This window comes from Hyla sarda, chromosome 6, assembly GCF_029499605.1.
Source record: "Hyla sarda isolate aHylSar1 chromosome 6, aHylSar1.hap1, whole genome shotgun sequence".
In the NCBI taxonomy this organism is placed as follows: Eukaryota; Metazoa; Chordata; class Amphibia; order Anura; family Hylidae; genus Hyla; species Hyla sarda.
The window spans coordinates 140,441,997-140,456,711 of record NC_079194.1 but is presented as its reverse complement, the minus strand read 5'-3'; the positions used below and the strand labels follow the sequence as shown (position 1 = coordinate 140,456,711).

General features: G+C 45.0%; 1 protein-coding gene across 2 annotated transcripts in view; it reads right to left on the bottom strand.

Annotated features, from left to right (window-relative positions):
• The window catches only part of LOC130276222 (natural cytotoxicity triggering receptor 3-like), a 60,001-nt gene that overhangs the window by 30,982 nt on the left and 14,304 nt on the right, over positions 1 to 14,715 (bottom strand). The gene's annotated exons all lie outside the window — the stretch shown is intronic.

Sequence of the window (14,715 nt, the reverse complement as noted above, 5' to 3'; positions counted from 1 at the left end):
GTAGAATTGACACAGCTTTGCCACACCACATTGGTGAGGAGTGAGTGTTGGATGGCAGCATTAGAAGGGGTTATAGGCTTACTAGCCGGGATCAAAGTGGGGCAATAGGGCTTGAGTACCATCTCCAAACTAGGATGGACCCATGACTCTTTGGTTGGTACCCTGGAAGCAAGCAAACTCTCCATGTCAAACGAGGGCCTTGGTACATACGTTGGTACCTGTGTAGGAGGCAAACTCTCATTGCTCCGAGAGGGCCTAGGTACGTGCGTTGGTACCTCTGGAACAGACAGACTCTCATTGATCCGAGAGGGTCTAGGTACGGTCTTTGGTGCCCGCAATTTGGGCTCACTTTCCTGAACTTGAGCAGGACTTGACTCTCGACGATATGTAGAAGATGAAGAACTTGACTGTTGAGGCTCCTCCTCCTTGGGTGCGTTAGTGGAGGCTTTAGGAGCAGACCTTTTCGGCCTCAAGTTGAAGGGATTGGACTCCCAATCAGTTGACGGAAAATACTTGAAGGGAAGCTGTGTTGGGGCTGTTGGTCTGGTGACCGCTGCAGCCCATTCTCCACGAAGGCTCTGGACGGGGGTGTACTCCACAATTTCACCCACCTCCAAGGTGTAGAACTTCTTATGGAGATATGGCCTTTGCACTGCTCGCCGGTTTACGAGGATGGTCTGCCCAGTGTGGCAGTCAAGGAGTGTCCCATAACCTCTGACCTTGTCGAACTTGGCCACAGTTGCTCTTCTTCTTTCTAATGGCTCCTCCCCTTCTTGGGGGTGATCCCATTTGCGTATGTACAATGCCTCCATTTCTTTGGTATTTTCTTGATACCGCACTTTTTCTTCATAAGGCAAATGCACGTGCTTGGGGGCATAGAGTTCTTTGTGTTGGGCCATTAGCTTTTCCATCAATTCGGCCAGCTCGGCTTCTTGATGGGCCCTTTCTTTTTCTGCAGTTGGGATTGGTGGCTTCCCAGGTAATGGTTGAAGTACTCTGTACATGTACTCGATCCGCTCCGGCTCATCTCCGAACACCCATTGCGGCAATTTTGGTGAGCACGGTCGTGCACTTGGCAAGCTTGATCGAGGTATGACCTCAGGGCTGGAGGAGGAAGAATAGGCCGCCTCTGGCGGGGTACTCACAGCAGACTCCTCCGACGGGATCTCGGCCCACGAGCCCCAGGTTCTGTGGTGAGGGGACAATCCCACCAGTGATGCACCTCCAGGTGTCTCTGGCCAATCGTCGTCATCATCAGGCAGTGGGGGAAGATTGCATGCCCCCTCTTCGTCTAATGACAACCGCTGCAGACGGTCAGCAAGTTCTTGGAAAACTCGGGCTGCGACAACTTTCCGCTTTTCCGGCGCCATTTTGCCAACTTCACCACGTGGAACGCTGCTCTCCGCCATGTCTGTACTCTCTGGCTCTCTGTGCAGACTGAAGAGGTCGCTATGCGTGGTGTCTTTTATAGTGGGTTTCTCCAAAATGGCGCCCGGCAGGAAGGACGTTATTGGTGCAGCCCCAACTTCCGGTCCCTCCAGAGACAACTCCTGTATCTCTGAGTTCCCTTTCGGCTGCGACACAGCAACTTGGCAGCCACGCCCAGGGGCAGGAGCAGCGCAGGCTTTCTTCGCGTGTTTTTCCGGCAGCAATTTGGCTCCGCCTGTGCCGACCGGACCAAAGGATCGCAGCATGAACTCATTGCGCAGTTTTCACCTTTCAGTTGTAGATAAATCTTCGCCTCCCTCCTTACTTTTCTCGTGGCCCCCTTGTATGGTGCACCACAGACACCGCTCCCGTACACAGCAACACGGTTTACAGCACATGAATAAAGTTAGTTTTCTGGATGGGGAGTACACTTTCACTAGTGGCGACTGTAGTAGACACACACCCGAATCCTGTTCATGATGCCAAAAAGGCTTTGTGGTGAGCCTTGGGGGATGTATGGTAGTTGGGTTGTTGTTTCGGTAGATAAGGGGTTAAGGTTAACCCTATAGTTCGTGATGTCAGGCTGAGGGCTAGTATGCTGAGGTAATTCTCCGGCCTATCGCCGCCCTTCCCAGTAACGATAGGTGCATGCATAAAATGACTGAAGGTCCACAAGGTACTTGAACTTGGATAACTTTACTGAAAGGCTTATGGCACATCCAATGCACAATAACAGTCTCATGCAAACAGTCTCTATATAGTTCAGTGACTGACAGTTGTTGCGGACCTTGAATAGTAATACAAGTCTCTGGATTTAGGGTAATTTGTGAAGATCCGTCCGGATTTAGGGGATAGATAAGGTCCGGTGATCTTGCAGAGTGCTTAGGGATTGATACACTCACAATTCTGAATAGATCAGCTGTTGCCGCAAGGCTCGGGCCTAACTCACTGCGGAAGATAGCTGCGCAGATCCTGCTCGTTTGACATTCCGGGAACAAGAGAGAGAGAATAATGGCCGCCGCTCCCTTATATGGGCAGGGGCGGGGTTGTTTTGATTGGTCCGAATATCTGTCACTCACCGTCACAAAGCATAGTGGGTGCAATACGTCACAGGGACCTCCAAAGGTCCTTAAGCAAAAACCATAGAGTTTACTTGATCACGTGACCCGCAGGTCCTGCTACGCTCCGGACAGGTTATTAACTAGTTATATACATTAGTACTATTATATTTACACAAATCCTGAAATAACTATTAGCTTAATGACTATTTAGATGAGAGGTGGTAAGGGGAAGACTAGACAAAAAAGGACCCGACATCCTAGGGACTCTGGCTATGGGGACCTATACACACAGGTACCGGATAGGATGCGGTACCGGGACACCACAAATGCACTGAAGGATTCTGGGTGTTTAAATCTAGTAAGAAAGAACGGGACTGCATTCACCAAGATGCGACCCAATGCCTTCTTTATTCAGATATGTTACAGTTCATACAGCAAGGTAAAAAGCAGGTGCATTCACTAGAATACAAGCGACAATTGTTTTACGCGGTTGCGCTTCCTCTTGGCTCACATACTGTTAGATCAACAACTCCCAGGAGTCATGTGACTGGCTGCGTCAATGCATCATGTGACACCAGCCTGTCACATTACCTACTCCATCTCCGGAGTACGAATACAAAGGCGGGGCGACCATCAAAGGGCAGCTAGAGGGACATGCCCTCCACTTCCTCCATGATACTCACGCCTCCCAGCAGATCACAAGGCACGCACATCAGACGGGGTCTACACTGAGAATCCTCCTACCTCCTTCTTCACGCCGATCGCATCCTGCAATGCCATAGTAACCTCTCAATACAAATACACAGCGCAACATGTTTCCAAATACATCTCTGGGAGAAACACAAAGTAAGGAATAAAGCACACCACTATAACAAAAGTGATTCAAAATCAAAATTATATCCCAAATGACATAATAAAAACAATAGAAAAACTTTAAAAAAAATGCTCATATTTTTGTCATGTAGTCCTAGTGGACCCATGGCCTCAGCTCCTCTCTAAAATGTTGTATCAACCTTGGGCACCCAATTCCTTAAAGGGGTACCCTGGTGAAAACCTTTTTTCTTTTAAATCAACTGGTGGCAGAAAGTTAAACATTTTTGTAAATACTTCTATTAAAAAATCTTAATCCTTCCAGTACTTATTAGCTGCTGAATGCTACAGCGGAAATTCCTTTCTTTTTGGAACACTGATGACATCACGAACACAGTGCTCTCTGCTGACATCTCTGTCCATTTTAGCAACCATGCATAGCAGATGTATGCTAAGGGCAGCATGGTAGAGAAAAAGACAAAAAGAGAGGTGCGCTCCTAGTGCGGATGGTTCAGACGGGTGAGCCCCTTAGGATAATTAAGTAGGCTTACCAGAAGTGGCCATGCTCAGGGCACAACACCTATATCTGCATGTAGTATCGCTCGGTGAAGATGAGGTCAGCAGCTCCTGAAGTCCTCTCTGAGTGAGCTAGTCACTCAGCATTTCTGATACAGTCTAGCATAATGTGAACCAAAGGCCTGGGACACATAAAAGGAGGACTGGGTTCCGGGCACTTCCCCTCCTAGTAGAGTACTGAATCTTAGGCAGGCAGATCCATAGAATAAAAAGGGAGTTTATTTGCAACAATAGTTTCGAGTCTTGTGCCAGACTCTTCTTCAGGCATATGACAAGGGGTTCAAACACATACACTTAAAATACCCGGGACCCAAACACTTGGGTCCCGGGTATTTTAAGTGTATGTGTTTGAACCCCTTGTCATATGCCTGAAGAAGAGTCTGGCACAAGACTCGAAACTATTGTTGCAAATAAACTCCCTTTTTATTCTATGGATCTGCCTGCCTAAGATTCAGTACTCTACTAGGAGGGGAAGCGCCCGGAACCCAGTCCTCCTTTAATGTGTCCCAGGCCTTTGGTTCACATTATTCCAGACTGTAAGGGCAGCATGATGGCTCAGTGGTTAGCACTGCTGCCTTGCAGTGCTGGGGACTTGGGTTCAAATCCCACTAAGGACAACAATAAATAAAGCATTATTATTATAATAACATCAGCTGAGAGAACTGTGGTCATGATGTCATCAGAGAGCATTCCAAAAAGAAAAGAATTTCCTCTGTAGTATTCAGCAGCTAATAAGTACAGGAAGGATTAAGATTTTTTAATAGAAGTAATTTACAAATATGTTTAACTTTCTGCCACCAGTTGATTTAAAAGAAAAAAGGTTTTCACTGGAGTACCCCTTTAACATGTTCCCTTATTCTCATGCATAGGCTGCGAATTGTTTTTCCTATGTAAAAACGTCCACAGGAGCAGACAATGACGTACACCACATATTTGGTCTTACAGGTAATGCAACTTCTTATAAACCATTCTTTTTTTACCCAAATGTGTGTATTTAGCTTTTATATTGAAACAACACATCAAACATTGTCTGCTCCTGTGGTTACCTTTTAGAACTAGTGTATCCAACCAATTTTTTCTGGATGCTTTAAATTCGTACATGCCTAATATACTTCCTAATGTTCTGTTCTTCCTATAAGAGAATAGGGGTTGATTACTAGCCACTTCTCTCAAATCAGGGTCACTCTCTATAATGTGTAACCAGAGGCATAGAGGAGGCTACTATTAGACAGGTGCGAAGCGCTAAGTGCGCAAAATTACTGGTGATAGCCTTCTGAACGCTATGCATCAGCGACCTCCCGGATCTACGGTATCTCCATGTAGGAGCTTTTGGTCGCCTTTCTTGCGGTGAGTGCAGATACCGTTTTCTTTTGCTATTCACTCTCTATAATGTGCCAGCGTCTGTGAATTGCAGCTTGTACTACCCTATCAATAGGTGAATGTTTGATGGCAAATGTGAATCAGTTTTTACTGTTTCTTTTTATTCTTCTGTGCAACAGAGAGCTCTGATCTAAAATGAAAGCTTTTTCAAATGCTCTTCTGACCATCTCCCGAGGATAACCTTTACTCTCACAAGGTGGTCAGAAAGATCCTCAGCTTGGGTCAAGAATATAAACTACTATTAACCCTTCTCAACCTAACAAATTGTCCATAAGGGACCGTTTTTTTAAAGTGAGGGGGTGAAAGCTATCATAGTGAAGCAACGTATTAGTAGATGTAGATTTTCTGAAACCAGATGTATGTAACATGCCGTTAACTCATTCCACCCTCACGTCAAGAACATCCAGAACATTATCGCCATAGACATAAGTAAAAAGTGTATTTTTATTCTCCATTTAGATTTAAGTAATCAATGAACTGATCAAACAGTTTTTTAGTGCCTGCCTGATAAAATGTTTTTCCATGTTCCTGAGGAAGGATTTACTAAACCTAGCATAGGGGTTATTGTCAGTGAAAATAAATTTTTTCCCCCAAAACCGCTAGAAAGAGGTTGGAAAATGAGCACGCCACTGGTGTGCCCATGGCAACCTTTGTGTCCTGCTTAAGCCACCTATCATTAAAGGAGTAGTTGAGTGCTGAAAAACGTATCCTAAGGATAGGGGATAAGTTTCAGATCGCAGGGGGTCCGACTGCTGGGACCCCCTGTGATCTGCCGTACGAGGCCCCGGCTGGATAGCCAGATAACGCGTGTCGACCAGTGCTCGAAGTGGTGGTCAACACGTTCCCTCAATACAGCGCTATGGCAGAGCAGGAGATTGCCCAAGGCAGCGTTCCGGCTCTGCCATAGAGTTCTATTGAGGGGGTGTGTCAGCCGCCCCCTTCCTGCGTACTGCGGGTCCCTGTATGGGAGATCGCAGGGGGTGCCAGTGGTCGGACCCCCCGCAATCTGAAACTTATTCCCCATCCTTAGGAGAGGGGATACATTTTTCAAGACTGGAGATATCTTTTAAACCTAAACGCATTATGCGTAAGAATAAAGGTAAGTGATTCCTGGATGAAGTTTAATAGATTTAGGTCAATGAGAAGGTTCCCCACTACCTGGACCCCCACATCTTGGGTTATTTGGGTATAGAGACTCTCAACATCTATGGATGCAAGATGATAATTGTCATGCCACTCAATGTCTTGATTCTGGGTGTTTTTACTCCCATGCAGATAGAGAGTCCCAGATATCATTATAGCAACATACATACATTACTCTGCTAAAGCTTTTCTAGGTTGGTGCTGAGGACAGTGTTGACCATACAGGGGGGGAAGCTGTTCACTGTAGCTGATAGCCTCGTGGTACTGGCGTGTGACGTCAGAATTTCCCGGGCTCTCTCCTCCAAGTCTCTCTGGCTTTATGGACCGGGCTGGATTAGGCTGCAATGCAGGATACTTTGCGGAACTGCACAATTACCTTTCGGTATTTGCATATCCTGTACCTTAAGGATTGAAAGCTTCCTTGATCTGATCCAGCATTCCAGCCTAATCTAGCCCGGTCCATAAAGCCAGAGAGACTTGGAGGAGAGAGCCCGGGAAATTCTGACGTCACGCGCCAGTACCACAAGGACCCCCCCCCCCCCCCCCCGGCCAAAGGCTTCATCCTGGTCACCAGCACAATTGTGACCTGCTTTCTTCAGCACTTACCTACTTACCTCTCTGCAACCACATCAATCAGAGCTGTCAGTGCCTGAAAGCGCTCTCACAAACCAGCAAAACCTGAGCTGTGATCTCTGCTAAGGACGGGTAACACTGTATATCACTAAGACTGTCAATTGCTGATACTTTGTGTCTATATACTTTCATTTTCAAAGGAAGCCTATTGCAACTGTATTTAGTACTATCTACTACTATGAACTGCCAAGGACTTTTGTTTTAACCCGATTACGACCATGGACGAGTATAGACGTCCAGGTTGGCGGGCGTTCCCGCACCTGGACGTCTATACTCGTCCATTCTTCTCGTGGGTGCTGCCCAGTGCACCCACGAGATCGCGGCAGGGACTCGGCTGTAACACACAGCCGGGACCCTGCTGCACTGCCAGGACCGAAGTAAACTTCGGTCCCGGCAGTTTTAACCCTTACAGCCGCGGTCGGAAGTGACCGCGGGCTGTAAGTGTTATGACAGAGGTAGGGAACTCCCTCTGTCTCCTCTGCAGCACCCCGCATCGCGATCGCGGGGTGCTGTGTGTGTCCGCGGCTGGCCGTGACCTGCCGCACTGCCGGGAGTGAAGTTCACTTCACTCCCGGCAGTTTAACCCTTACAGCCGCGGTCAGAAGTGACCGCGCGCTGTAAGGAGTTCTGACAGAGGGAGGGGGCTCCCTCTGTCTCCTCTGCAGCACCCCGCAGCGCGATCGCGGGGTGCTGCTGCATACCTGGGCAGCCGGGGGTCCTACAAAGACCCCCAGGTCTGCCCTGGGTATTGCCTGCTAGTGAAATATGCTGCCTGCTAGTGAAAACTGGCAGGCAGCATATAACTGCAATGCTTTGGAATACTAAGTATTCCAAAGCATTAAAAAGTGTAAAAATAAATAAATAAATAAATAAAAGTGTAAAAATAAATAAAAATGTAATAAAAGTGTAAAAAAAAAAAAATATATATATATATATATATATATATATATATATATTTATTAAATGAATCTAATAAAAAAAAAAGCATAATGTGTAGGATCGCATTGGCGGACATCCGCAGCATGTAATATGCTGCGGATGTCCGCCACGTGATCCTACACATTATGCAGCAGTCACGGTAATGAGCTCGCTGCTGCGGCTGGGTAGCTTTGTGCGTCCACTCATAGCGGCGGATTTTCCGCCAGCAGTCATGAGCGGACACACTGAGCTACCCAGCCGCAGCAGTAATGGATATATTCGCCATGAGCGGGTGCTTATTCCCACAACATGGCGGATATATCCATCAGGAGCCTTAACTGTCACAGACAGACGCGTTATACTGCCAGCCGACCAGCCAATAACTTGTAGGGGTGCGGTATATAAATGGGGTCACTTGTGGGGGTGGGGGTACTGTTCTGCCCTGAAAGCCAAATGGCGCTCCTCTCCTTCTGAGTCCTACCACGCGGCCAAGGAACCATATATGGCCAAAGCGGGGGTATTTCCGAACATGGGACAAGCAGCTAAATAAAATATAGGGTGCATTTCTTTCAATATCAGAAGTGATGTACAAAAAAATATGCCCCCCAAATGATGCATTTGTGAAAAATGACAATTTTCGAATTTTTAACACTGACTTTGTAATAATTCCTGCCAAAAAACTATGGTGTTAAAATACTCACTGTACCCCCTAGCAAATACCTTGAGGGGTCTAGTTTTTAAAATGGGGTCATTTGGGGGGTGTTCCTATGTTCTACTACCTATAATATATGCAACCAATTAGTGTTAAAATAGCAAAAAATCGTAATTTTTTGTAAAAATTTCATGATTTTTTGCATTGTAAAAAAAAACTACAAATGATATCAGCTTACTTTTACTATGTACATGAAGGACAACTTGTGACAAAAAAACAATGTCAGAATTATCGTGATTGGCAAAACGTTACCAGAGTTATTCTCTAATAAAGACAGACATCCCCGATTTGAAAAAACAGGCCTGGTCTTTCAGGGGCGTACAGGTTTATTTGCATTGGTCCTTAAGGGGTTAAGCAGGATTGCACAAAAGGACTTAACCCATTCAACACAGTTTATGCATCAGTGATGAATTCTATCAATTCTATTAATTTTTAATATTCTTAAATATTTTATTGTGAGATATATATTGTTTATCCCCTCCACAAGGGCCCTCTGTGGGGGAAACTACAATCGTTTATATATATATCAGAATTTTATAATAAAACTTATTATAATTAATCATAATTGAAGCACGATCTCTTACTATTGTATTGGCTTTTAGTATTTATTCTCCTGGAGGTCTGGACAAAAAAAAGCCTTTTTTTTTCAGATTTGTACATTACTTCTATTAAAAAATCGTAATCCTTCCTGTACTTATTAGCTGCTGAATACTACAGTGGAAATTCTTTTCCGTTTGAAACACAGAGCTGTCTGCTGACATCATGAGCACAGTGCTCTCTGCTGACATCTCTGTCCATTTTAGGAACTGTACAGGGTAAAAGGAAATACCCATAGCAAACATATGCTGTTCTGGACAGTTCATAAAATGGACAGAGATGTCAGCAGAGAGCACTGTGCTCGTGATGTCAGCAGACAGTTCTGTGTTTCAAAAAGAAAAGAATTTCCACAGTAGTATTCAGCAGCTAATAAGTACAGGAAGGATTAAGAATTTTTAATAGAAGTAATTTACAAATCTCCACACAAGAAGAAGAAAGCAGAGCACTCACCAGTGACCTTTCTTGCTAGCAGCTTTTATTTCGGCATGTAGTTTACCTCAACCGAGTACACATCGGGAAAATCACAGACAGGGGAGTGCAGACGTGAGATGCGGGAGTAACTTCCAGGTGACTGTTACGCCGAGCGCTCCGGGTCCCCGCTCCTCCCCGGAGCGCTCGCAGCGTCCTCGCATTTGCAGCGCCCCGGTCAGACCTGCTGACCGGGTGCGCTGCAATATCCCTCTCAGCCGGGATGCGATTCGCCTGACTCGTTCCCCGTCTGTCTTGTCCCGGCGCGCGCGGCCCCGCTCCTTAGGGCGCGCGCGCGCCGGGTCTCTGCAATTTAAAGGGCCACTGCGCCACTGATTGGCGCAGCAGGCTTAATCAGTGTGCTCACCTGTGCACTCCCTACTTATACCTCACTTCCCCTGCACTCCCTCGCCGGATCTTGTTGCCATTGTGCCAGTGAAAGCGTTTCCTTGTGTGTTCCTAGCCTGTGTTCCAGACCTCCTGCCGTTGCCCGACTCCGATCCTTGCTGCCTGCCCTGACCTTCTGCTACGTCCGACCTTGCTCTTGTCTACCCCCTTGTACCGCGCCTATCTTCAGCAGTCAGAGAGGTTGAGCCGTTGCTGGTGGATACGACCTGGTTGCTACCGCCGCTGCAAGACCATCCCGCTTTGCGGCGGGCTCTGGTGAATACCAGTAGCAACTTAGAACCGGTCCACCAACACGGTCCACGCCAATCCCTCTCTGGCACAGAGGATCCACCTCCAGCCAGCCGAATCGTGACACTTCTGCCCCCTCGTCAGGTCCTTGGTCTAAAGGGGGAATCCGTGATGTAATATTTCCTTTTGGATGCTCTGAAGTTGCCGGTTCGCCAGAAAAACTCAACTCTGATTCTGTTGTTAAATAGTCACTCTTCTTGGGTGGTTTTTTCTTTTGCTGGTTAGGGTATTTCTTATCGATTATAAGGTTTTCTATCTTGTGCAGCTTTTGTGTTCACCTTTATTTTATTCCATGTAAATTCCTGATGTCACTCAAAATCGGCTTTATCCCTCAAAAATTTGTCTCTTTTAATCTCCTTAATAGATTTTTGCAGCACAGAAATTTTCTGATCAAGGTTGGAACTAAATTTCTTACATGCGGTTTCCGAGATCCTAGTACGCAATTCACACTTCATTTTACAAAGCTGAGCTGTAATGTTGTTATATTCGCTCTTGTTTTTAATCAACACCAACCAATTCCTGTAATTTTAACGAGTGTTGGAGATGTTGTTCATTCCAAATAAAGTCTTCGTCTTGCAGGAATTGAGAGGGGGATTTGTACGATCTCAGTCCCCTGGGGGTTCTATTGTTCTCTGCGTATGCCTGTAGCGATTCTATTGTCCAAAATAGACGTGTTTCCCGTTCAGCCAATGTTTGGATCTTGTATTCCAAAGTCTTTGTACTAAGGACTTGGATCGCTTCTTTAGTCTCACATGGAGCGAAAGTTTAAGAGATGATAACCTGCAAGACCACCAATGTAGTCTATTGCCTAATTTGTACCTGTGGGTACTTTTATGTCGGAAAAACCATCCGTCCACTGTACCACAGGATCAGGGAACAATTGAGATCCCTGGTGACTGGTATGGGGGCACCACGGATGATTTCCCACATGAAAGAATGCCATGATAACAACCCGCAAGCTTTACGCTTTGCGGGTATTGAACATGTAACCACTTCAGCTAAAGGGTTAAACAAGCACCAGCAACTCCTTAAGAACGAGGCAAAATGGATAATCCGGACGGATGCCACTGGGCCTCTGGGTCTAAATGAAAAACAGGAGTATAGTGCTTTGATCTAAGTATATTTATGATGTATATTATTCTCACATGATATGATGTTGCTTTTAAACCACTTTTGTATGTTTATAACATTTTTATTGTATACCCGGTTAGCTTGTCCAATAACGCTGCACTTACCTGCAGCGTCACAGCTACCTGGTTTCACATAAAGCACACCTTTTCCTGTGACCTCATCATTCCTGGTCTGGAGAAGCGCTTCGGCGCGCAACGGCCTGTCACCTGGAGGTTACCCCCGTGTCTGACGTCTGCACTCCCCTGTCTGTGATTTTCCCGATGTGTACTCGGTTGATGTAAACTACATGTCGAAATAAAAGCTGCTAGCAAGAAAGGTCGCTGGTGAGTGCTCTGCTTTCTTCTTCTTGTGTGGACTTATGGAATGCTGTTTCTTTAAGCGTGGAAGCACCACCTATGTACCTCCAGCAGTTGCAAAGGGAATTACTAGGCCCCCACGGGTTACCTATCTAGTGGACATTATTTACTGGTGCCGAGATTTTCTTCATTGAGACTTTGTTTAATTGGACTGTTTACAAATCTGTTTAACTTTCTGGCACCAGTTGATTAAAAAAAATAAATAAATTCACCGGAGTACCCCTTTAAGAAACATTAACTACTGTAATATCAACAATATGGAGCCCAGACACAACCAAACTAAACTGAAACCTTTTTCCCTGCAGCGCCCCTAGAGACAGGAATGCATATTGCTCTTGCTCTCGTCTCAATTGCTCTTTAAAAATTTTTACTTTTAGTATTTCAATTTTATTTCAGGATTTGCTTGTCTTTAGGTTACACTGGAGAACAAAGATTATTAGATGTCTTTTATGAATGTCTAAATGTTACATAATTTGAAAACCATGTTGTAACAATATTATTTATCATTATAAAAGAACGTATTCCATACTCCATTTTTTTAAATTTTCCAGAAAAAAACACTTTTTTTTCTGTTTTCCCCAGGCCTTTCCATATCTATATGGACCAGAAGTGGGACTTATACTACATGGGGGCACAGTGTGGGGGCCTAATACTATATGGGAGCCAGAGGTGGGTCTTATACTATTTGAGGGCACAGCGTGTGTGGGCCTAATACTGCATGGGGGCCAGAGGTGAACCATATACTAAATGGAAGCACAGTGTGGGGGGCATAATTAATATATATCGACTTAGACAATGGAGTGGATGGGCACTGCAAAAAAATATATATTGTAGTAAAAAAGTGGTGCAAGAATTTAAAAAAACCACATCAATATATATGCAAGCGAAGAATGCTGCCAACCATATATATACTTGCACACCACATAAATCACTAAAGGGTCTTCCCCCCTTTTGACCATCTTGGTTCCCTTAAAGTGTACCTGTCCGTACCCACAAAAACAAAACAAACAAAAAAACTGTTACATATGTTACTCAGTACCTAATCCTGGTAATGTACATATCTTTTTGTCTATATAAGGGTGCATTCACACCACGTTTTGTACATACGGCTGCCGGATCCGGTGGGGGGAGTGGCAAACCGGGCACTCCCGTACCCCGGCTGGATCAGTTTACTATGGTTTTAGGTCCGGTCCAAAACCGCATACGGGTCAAAACTGAGCCAACCGGAGTCACCGTTTACTCCAGTCGGGTCATTAAAGTAAATGCAGTCACGGGCTGATCCGGCCGGGGTACAGGAGCGCCCGATTTGCCCTTCCCCCCCGCCAGATCCGGCACCCGGCACGTACAAAACGTGGTGTGAATGCACCCTTACCCATATTTCACTAAAAAAATAACATATTAAGTCTTCCCACTGTCTTTTCAATGCTCTCTTGTGAAGGGGGCATATCCTTCTCTTGCGTGCACTGTGATGACCCCCTCCCTCACTCTGCTCTGACTCTCTGCTGTCAGGAGCGAGCCTGGCAGTCAGCCAATCACTGTACTCTGCTCTGTTACCCTCTCCTCTCTGGTTTTTATGCTGTACACTCACAGGAGGAAGGATTATTGGAGATTGATGTGCTCTATGGTGAGTGTATAACTTAGTAAAGAGTGTAAAAATATAAATAAATCTTTCTAAATTATTGCAAATGTATAGTGCAAAAAATACAGTAGTTTTTTTAATGAATACATTTTCTATCTGTTCTATAAGTTCCTATGTCATTCACATGTGTCATCTTTGGCAGTCCTGTAATGCTGGGACTTATAGTTTTGGTACAGTTGGAGGTACAGTGTTTGGATAACTCTGTTTTACAGCAGTGTTGCCTTGTGTTAGAGCAATGTTGATGCAGGTTGTGTTCGTCCTGCAGCCTTGTTAATCAACCATCTTGTGTCCATGACCCTTGGACACACTCATGCTGCTGTGGGACTGCTCAGTGTTACAGGAGGTATAGGGACCCCTAGTGGTGGTATTTTCAAGGGCAGTTTTCTTTAATAAAATTTGACATTATTTAAAGAAGTATATTAGAAAAAGTATTGTTTTGCCATGATATACAACATATAAAAAGTTTCTATATCTGACAGTGGCCATTTAACCCCTTAAGGACGCAGCCCTTTTTCACCTTAAGGACTGAGCCCTTTTTCGCAATTCTGACCACGTCGCTTTACGAATTAATAACTCTAAAACGCTTTTACCGAATATTATGATTCTGAGATAGTTTTTTCGTGACATATTCTACTTTATTTTGGTGGAAAATTTTCGCTGTTACTTGCATCCTTTTTTGGTGAAAAATCCCCAAATTTCATGAAAATTTTGAAAATTTTGCATTTTTCTAACTTTGAAGCTCTCTACTTGTAAGGAAAATGGATATTCCCCCAAAAATTAATTTTTATTCACAAATACAATATGTCCACTTTATGTTGGCATCATAAAATGGACATATTTTTGCTTTTTGAAAAAATTAGAGGGCTTCAAAGTAGAGCAGCAATTTTCAAAAATTTCATGAAAATTGCTAAATCTGAAGGGACAGATGTTACAGAACTACAACTTCCAGCATGCCAGGGCAGTCTAGGCATGCTGAGAGTTGTAGTTTGGCAACATCTGGAGGGCTACCATTTGGGCACCACTGTAACAGTGGTCTCCAAACTGTGACCCTCCAGATGTTGCAAAACTACAACTCCCAGCATGCCCAGACAGTCTTTTGCTGTCTGGGCACGCTGGGAGTTGCAGTTTGGCCTTCCTAGCGGTTGCCACAGTAAAGATCACTTTACC